Source organism: Piliocolobus tephrosceles, chromosome 1 (assembly GCF_002776525.5).
Source record: "Piliocolobus tephrosceles isolate RC106 chromosome 1, ASM277652v3, whole genome shotgun sequence".
NCBI classification, from domain to species: Eukaryota; Metazoa; Chordata; class Mammalia; order Primates; family Cercopithecidae; genus Piliocolobus; species Piliocolobus tephrosceles.
In genome coordinates, this window is record NC_045434.1 from 127,793,319 (window position 1) to 127,800,171 (window position 6,853).

At 40.7% G+C, this 6,853-nt stretch overlaps 1 pseudogene across 1 annotated transcript; it reads right to left on the reverse strand.

The window, feature by feature from the left end:
* Positions 1-5,630: 5,630 nt before the first annotated feature.
* Positions 5,631-6,649, reverse strand: LOC111555118 (annotated as a pseudogene). The gene has a single exon (XR_002735418.2). The product of XR_002735418.2 is annotated as a 60S ribosomal protein L5 pseudogene (transcript).
* Positions 6,650-6,853: the final 204 nt, after the last annotated feature.

The window sequence follows — 6,853 nt, forward strand, 5'->3', positions numbered from 1 at the left end:
TGTACACAAGTGTTCATAACAAGTTTATTTTATCCATGATGGCTAAAGACCGGAAACAACTCAAATGTTCATCAACTGATAAATGGATAAGCAAATTGTTACACAGTTGTTCCTCCTTATCCACGGTTTCACTTTCTGCAGTTTTAGTTACTTGCAGTGAACTTGGGTCCAAAAATATTAAGTGGAAAATTCCAGAAATAAACAATTTCCAAGTTTTAAATTGCATCCTGTTCTGAATAGTGCGATAAAATCTCATGCTGGCCGACTCTGTCCTGCCCAGGATGTGAATCATTTCTTTGTCCAGCACATGCACACTATATACACTGCCTGTCTGTTAGTCGCTTAATAGCCATGTTGGTTATCAGATTGGCCCTCATGGTATCACAGTACTTGTGTTCAAGGAATCCCTGTTTTATTTAATACTGCCCCCAAAGTGCAAGAGTAGTGATACTGGCATATTATTATAAATGTTCTATTTTACTGTTAGTTATTGTTGTTAATCTCTTACTGTGCCTAGTTTGTAAATTAAACTTTATCATAGGTATGCATGATACCTAGCTCAGAAGAAGAAACATTTGAACAAAAATTTCATTTTTACAAGAGGTCCAAAATGGCTATAGGTTAGGCATATGGGTAATAGAAGCTAGGCCTACGAATTAAAGCTGAATTCTCACCTGTGAGGCTGGAGTTTGCCAAAATTAAAAACAAATTATTTTTTAATGTATTTGAAATAGAGATGGGAACTCACTATGTTGTATAGGCTGGTCTCAAACTCCTGGTCATAAGCCATCCTCCCACCTCAGCCTCCCAAAGTGCTGGGATTACAGGCATAAGCTGCCATACCCAGCCTTCAGATATTTCACTGACATGTACTTATGGCCACTTTGCCTATCAAATGAAGCACAGAGGCAGGATAGGATCAATCATCCCTCTTCAGAACCTAAGATGCCTACATACATGTTAAACTTTTACCCTATATACATCAATAACATATTTTAAGAATGTCACCTTGGCTTCACTGCTCCCTGTTTTCATTTTCTGTGTGGCAAAACGTATAAATACTGTGCCTCCTGTACCCATTTGGGGACGCCTGCTCGGTGTGCCCTGAGTTTGTGTTTCCAAGCTATAGTTCTTACACTTGGCTCAGAATAAAATTAACTTTGATTTCTTTAAGTCTATAGTGCCAGTTATTTTAACCTTTTGGGTCCACAGATGACATAGTTGGCAGGATTCTAGCAGAATCCATAGACACCCAGGACTTATTCTCTGGGACTCAGCACTTAGTACCAGAATGAACTTACTGTGTTTGAACTGACTCTGGAGGAGCCACTGGGTATACAGGGTGAGTTGCCTGGATTCTGGACCTCTCTCTTTTTTTGGTAGAGGCCTATTTCACTTTATTCTGAGATATTTCCAGAATCAGTAAAAGGAATAGTAAATCCTAGGTTTGCTAAATTCTTCCTATGCTTGTTATTATTATTCTAAATTGCTAGGAAGGAAGAAAGGAAAAAGGTCAACTAAGCATTGCTGCAGGTTGGAGTGGCAGTTTCTTTGATCAGCTGAGTGTTTTCAAAGCTGTTTTGTCTGGTCCAACCCTTACATTCTATATGTGAACCACTGAGACAGAATTGCTCTGAAAGTATGGGACACTTGTTTCCTCCAGCCTGAATCTTGAGTATTCTTAGGTGACTAAAAATCTTGTGGAGGTACTGCAGGAGATCCCTCCTGACATGTAATTTGGTCCCAAAGGGCTTCACCATCAACAGAAAAATACTTCAGTTGCAATAGATCCTCCAGGGGATGCTCATAAATGTTGATTACCTCACATTTGAAGCACCTCACTGCTTCAACAGGTTAGCATCTCCTGAGATGGAGAAGATTAACTCCAGGGTAAGAGCCTGAGAAGTGAAGTTCATAAGCAGCACACTTCTGACCCTAAACACAATTAGTTGGTTGCAGACAAAGGAGAAGGGGGGAATCTCTTTATGTGCACAGTTGGAAGGAGCTGGCTCAGAAACAAAAAGAATGGAATAGTTTTTTCCAGGGGTATTTAGAAGTTTCTAAAAGAGGGAATGATACAATTGCTTCCATTCAGAAGGTGGGACACAAGATTTTGGAAACTGTTTCTCTACTGCAAAAATTATCTGAAGTTTCCACTGTCTCTCACCTCCTCCTCTGGCCATTCCTTCTTCTGATCCTCCAGAACGCTTTTATTCTTTGCTTTCAAAACTGCTGGCCTAGAGTTTACTCCCTCTTCCATAACCCACAGAGGTTTTGATAGCATGCATTAAAGAAAAGCCTGACCCAAGGGGAAAACCTTCAGTGGCCCATACTCACTGGACCAAGGCAGAACTTAGAGCTCTTACTAAGGAATTTCCAGATCCTACCCAGGATCCTATTGGTTATACTTAGGAGTTTAGTCTAGTCATAAGAAAATATGAATCTTGGCCATTTAGCTCTGTGTCAGTTGGTTCACATGTTAGTATCTGAAAGAAAAGCAAGGGAATGGGTGTCAAAGGCTGACTGGAAAGATCCACTAAACAATTTTCTTTTTTTTTTTCTTTTAAAGTTGAGATCTGACTCTGCTGCCCAGGCTGGTGTGCAGTGCAGTGCAGTGGTGTGATTATGGCTCATTGTAGCCTTTAACTCCTGGGTTCAAATGATCTTCCCACCTCAGCCTCTTCAGTACCTGGGACTATAGGCATGCATCACCACACCTGGCTAATTTTTTTAAATTTTAAACTTTTTAATTTTTTTTGAGATGGAGTCTCGCTCTGTTGCCAGGCTGCAGTGCAGTGACACAATCCCGGCTCACTGCAACCTCCGCCTCCCAGGTTCAAGTGATTCTCCTGCCTCAGCCTCCTGAGGAGCTGGGATTACAGGCACGTGCTGCCACACCCAGCTAATTTTTGTATTTTTAGTAGAGACAGGGTTACACCATGTTGACCAAGCTGGTCTCAATCTCCTGACCTCATGATCTGCCCATCTCGGCCTCCCAAAGTACTGGGATTACAGACGTGAGCCACTGCACCTGGCCAATTTTAAACATTTTTTGTAGAGATAAGGTCTTACTATGCTGCCTAGGCTGGTCTCTAACTCTTGGCCTCAAATGATTCTCCTGCATTGGCCTCCCAAGTCGCTGGGATTGTAGGCGTGAGCCACCACACCCGGCCTGAGAAATTATCTTCATAAACAAACAGCTGCAGACCAAGCAAAAGCTTGAGAACTGACCATTTAGCCTAAACAATTCGCCTGATATTTCCTGAGACCTCTGACTGGTCTAAAGTCCAGCAATGTAAACAAAAACCAAACAAGATCGTGTTGGACTACTATGAAAGATTTGAAAAGGGTTTTAGACAGTATTTGGAAATGAATGAAGAAAGTCTAAGGAATCATCAGAATGATTCTATTTTAATTTTAACCTTCTTTAAGAGATTGGATGAGCAATTGGCCAAGGTGGTCAAAATGCCCAAATAAACTGGGATTCTGTGTACAGTTTGGAGCTAGTGAAACTTGCTGATAAATTGGCCAGTTATACAGAATAAGAAAGAAAACAAAACGGCTAAAATCATGAATTTACAGATTCAACAACTTACTGCTCAGTTTACCTGATCTAAACAGAGGCCTTGCTTTCAAAAGAAGCCTCAGAAACATCTAAAGATGTTTGTTGTTATTGCAAGAAAACAGGACATCTAAAGAAAAATTGCGGAGGCCAGGCACAGTGGCTCACGCCTGTAATCCCAGCACTTTGGGAGGCAGAGGCGGGTGGATCACGAGGTCAGGAGATCCAGACCATCCTAGCTAACATGGTAAACCCCATCTCTATTAAAAATACAAAAAAAAAAAAAAAAATAGCCGGGCGTGGTGCCGGGTGCTTGTAGTCCCAGCTACTCGGGAGGCTGAGTCAGGAGAATGGCGTGAACCTGGGAGGCGGAGCTTGCAGTGAGCTGAGATCGCCCTACTGCACTCCAGCCTGGGTGACAGAGCAAGACTCTGTCTCAGAAAAAAAAAAAAGAAAAGAAAAATTGCAGAATACTGAAATGGGTACAGAAACAAAAGGAAGAAAAGGAAAAGAGGAATAGGGTCTCCGAGGGAATCAAGAGGGCTTTCCCTTTTCTTTTGCAATACTTTGCAGGAAGTGAAACTATGTATAAATGGAAAATAAATGAAAGCATTAGTTGACATGGGAGCTACCCTTTCTGTTCTCAACCCTACCTTTTTAAAGAATTTTCTTCCTCAGAGTAATCAAACAGTTCAAATGGTAGGGATATCTACTCAACCAGCGACTATATGCAAATCAGAATCTCTGCCTTTGTAGTAGGGAAATTTAGATGGACATCCTTCTTTTCTTTGGAGCCTTCTACACCAATACATCTTATGGGAGGATATTTTCTAGAACTTTGTAATGCTCATATTTCTTTTTCAAAAAGAAGAAAAATGTTTTAAAAAAATAACTGAAAGAGGATTGATTCAAAATGATAAATCAGAAAATTCAGAGCAGATAGTCATCCAAATTCAATCATCAAGTATTAAGACAAAAAAAGAACTTGATGCTTTCTTTCTTTATTATTTATTTATTTATTTAGAGACAGAGTCTCACTCTGTCACCCAGGCTGGAGTGCAGTGGCATAATCTCAGCTCACTGCAACGTCTGCCTCCAGGGTTTAACCAATTCTTCTCCCTCAGCCTCCAAACTAGCTGGGATTACTGATGAACACCACCACGCCCAGCTAATTTTTTTGTATTTTTAGTAGAGACAGGGTTTCACCATGTTGGCCAGGCTTGTTTAGAACTCCTGACCTCAAGGGATCCGCCCACCTTGGCTTCCCAAAGTGCTAGGATTACAGATGTGAGCCACCATGCCCAGCCATCTTGATGCTTTATTAAGCCAAATCCCTAATTATTTATGGTCTGAATCATCTACCAATGTCATTAAAATCTTAACAGCTACCCCAATGTGGACATGAATGGATCCAAATAAACCATTTCCACTTCCAAATATTAAACAATATCAGGAGTAACAATAGAAATAAAATCAATATTCAAACATTTTATTGATAAAGGATGGATTATCCCTTCCACCAGTCCTTGTAATACTCCCATCCTCCCAGCATGAAAACCTAATGGGAAGGAATGGAGCTTTGTACAAGATTAGAGAAACATTAACAAGACTGTGATTCCCCATCATTCAGTAGTCCCAAATCCCTACACACTCCTTTATTTAATATACCAGTAGGCAGTGAATTTCACTAATTGATTTATGCAGTGCTTTTTGATTTTTAGCATACCAGTAGATCCCAACAGTCAATATTTGTTTGCCTTTACCTGGAACGGCTGTCAATATACCTGGACTGCTATGCCTCAAGGTTACACTGGAAGCCCAACTATTTTTCAAAATATTAAGGGCTGAGATGACTGAGCTAGATTTTGAGGAAAATTCCACTCTACTCCAGTATGTGGATGATTTCTTGTTATGCTTTTCCATTCTACATGATTGTAAAAATCACACCCTGTAGTTGCTGGAACAATTAGCTAAAATAAGACATAAGTTATCTAAAGAAAAATTCCAATACTTCTTAACAGAAATAAAACATTTGGGACATTTAATTTCTTTCCTTTTTTTTTTTTTAGTTTCTGTCTGTAAGTTTATTGCCTATATCTGAAAAATCATCATAGAAAATTGTTTGGTTTAGCTCTCAGCAGCCCGCTCCTGAGCTCTGAGGAAGCTTGCCTTCTTTTGAGCTACCCGATCCTTCTTCTGAGCAAGGGACATTTTGGGACGGTTCCACCTCTTCTTTTTAACTTCTTTCTTGGGCTTCTTTTCATAGACTGGACTCTCTCGTATAGCAGCATGAGCTTTCTTATACATCTCCTCCATGTCTGGAGTTACACTGTTTTTTATGTATTGAAATAACTGTTTCTTGTAAGCATCTTCATCTTCTTCCATTAAATAGCGCATATAATCTGCAACATTCTGGCCCGTGATGTGCTTCTGGTGTACTTCTGCATTAAATTCCTTGCTTTCAGAATCATAACCAGGGAATCGTTTGCTACTGTGAGGGATAGACAAGCCTCCATCCACAGCTCCCTTCAGGGCACCAAAAACTTTATTGCCAGTGGTAGTTCTGGCAAGGCCTACATCCAAATAGTAGGTAAAGGCACCTGGCTGACCATCAATGCTTTCCACATTGTAGTCATCGCCAGTCACCTCCACTTGGCCTTCATAGATCTTGTCCATGCCAAACCTATTGAGAAGCCTGCGGGCCAGCAGCAGGCCAGTACAATATGCTGCAGCATAATTTGTCAGGCCAACCTTCACACCATATTTTGGCAGTTCGTGTGCATATGCTGCGCAGACTATCATATCCCCCTCTATACGGGCATAAGCAATCTGACAAATGATATCTCTATTTGTTACACAAACTATCATCCTGTATTTGGGTGTGTTGTATTTATTTTTATCCTGTATCACCAAGCGTTTCCGAGCATAGTAATCAGTTTTACCCTCTCGTCGTCTTCTAAATTTCACTTGGTATCTCTTAAAGTAGGCCTTATTCTTAACAACTTTAACAAACCCTATCTTGTGGAACAGAGACCCGTGTCCACCGCTCGACAGAGACCTGCAGGCCCAGCAGCGCTAGGGGCGGGAAAAGGGGGACATTTAATTTCTAAGGAGGAAATACATATAAATTCAGATCAAGTAACTGGAATTCTTGCATACCCAACTTCAAAGACCGAAAGACAGCTTAGGAGTGTTTTAGGCTTAGCTGGCTGCTGATACAGTTAGATACCCAATTTTTCTCCCATGGAACAGTCTTTATATGCATTGATGAAAGATCAACCTGACCCCATA